The following is a 1,418-nucleotide window of genomic DNA, read 5'->3' as shown; positions in this document are numbered from 1 at the left end:
TAGAGTTTCCGATTTTTGGCTTGCTTCGGTACTTTGGGTTTCTGTTATGGTATTGCGCGTGTGTGAGTTTGAACCTGGGTGAATTGTTCTCTGCCTTTTTTTTTTAAGACTGTGTATTGTGGTTTCTAGAATCTGTGACGATGGTGGTGCTAAGGAACATGTCCATGGGATGGAGGTTCACATGGGGGAAGGAAGTGGTTCGAAAGAGGGATGTCTGTTGAGAGTGTTTTGGTGATTTCGTGTAGTGCAGGTGGAGGGTGATGGTGTTTTTTTTTTGTGTGGATTAAAAGCAGAAGGAATTTTCCTGGTTTCATTGTACTCAGGGGAATAGGTTGAAGGTGGAAGAGATGAAAATACATTTAGAACGGAGAATGGAGAACAGGGTTCAGGTTAGAGATGAAGCATGCTTATGCTTTAGGCGAAGACGAACATGGGAGAATGATCATGTCATAATATCATGTTCAGAAAAGCAAAAACGAATATAAAATGACATACAATGCACCTAATCTTCATGGCGATACAAGCAAATATTGTGCAAGCATAGTAGACTTACCTCTTAGAGCTACTGTGAAATTGTTTGCCTTTCTGCTGAAGATCTGAATGCCTAGAGCTCTGCCTCCAATGATACCCTCTGCAACAAGCTTTCTTCCCCTTTCGTATTCAAACCTTCCCCGGATCAAGATCCTCTTCTCCTCAACCAAATGGATGATGAGGTTTCTGTGTAACCAAGTGCTTATGCTTAGTGATAATGGCTCGTTCGCTGGATGCCCGAAAATCAAAGGCCAGTTCAACGTCTTGTTGACAGTGGTCGAGTGCTTAGAGGAGATGTGCGACTGGAGGATGCAAATGGTTGCGGAAATGGTTTCAGGAAGTTAGGGAGGGAATGAGGTTCTGTGTTGATGATTGAGAGTGGTGTCTGATTACGAGTGTCTTCCCCCTTCCTTCATGCCTAATGTTGTGTGTCCTTTTTTGTTGCTTCTGCCTCTCCTTTTCAGAAACGACCTTGCTGCCCCAAAACCCAAATTGATTCCCCAAAACAAACCTCTGTCAATCCCGAAAACATACCTCTGGCAAAATCAATCTTGCATCTGCCATGTCCCCCTTTGTCGTTTTCACACGTGACTTCTCTCTTCTCCCAAAACTTTTCCAACTTTCGTTATTTTTTCATTTTTTCATTTTTTTATATTATTATTATTTTTATTTTTTCTTCTTTTTTTATTTTTTTTACTTTTTTTAGACGATAAAATGATCTCTAAACTTTTTTTTTAATTAAATATATTTAAACAAGATAAAATATAGAAAGGTAAAACTTAAAAAAAACACAAATTAAAAATTAAAAAATTAAAAATTATAAAGGGAAAAGCAAAATAAAATAAAAAGAGAATAAAATGAGATAAATAGAATAAAAATAAAAAGAA

The sequence above is a fragment of the Vigna radiata genome, chromosome 6, assembly GCF_000741045.1.
Source record: "Vigna radiata var. radiata cultivar VC1973A chromosome 6, Vradiata_ver6, whole genome shotgun sequence".
Lineage (NCBI taxonomy): Eukaryota > Viridiplantae > Streptophyta > Magnoliopsida > Fabales > Fabaceae > Vigna > Vigna radiata.
Note: the sequence above shows the minus strand (reverse complement) of the source record.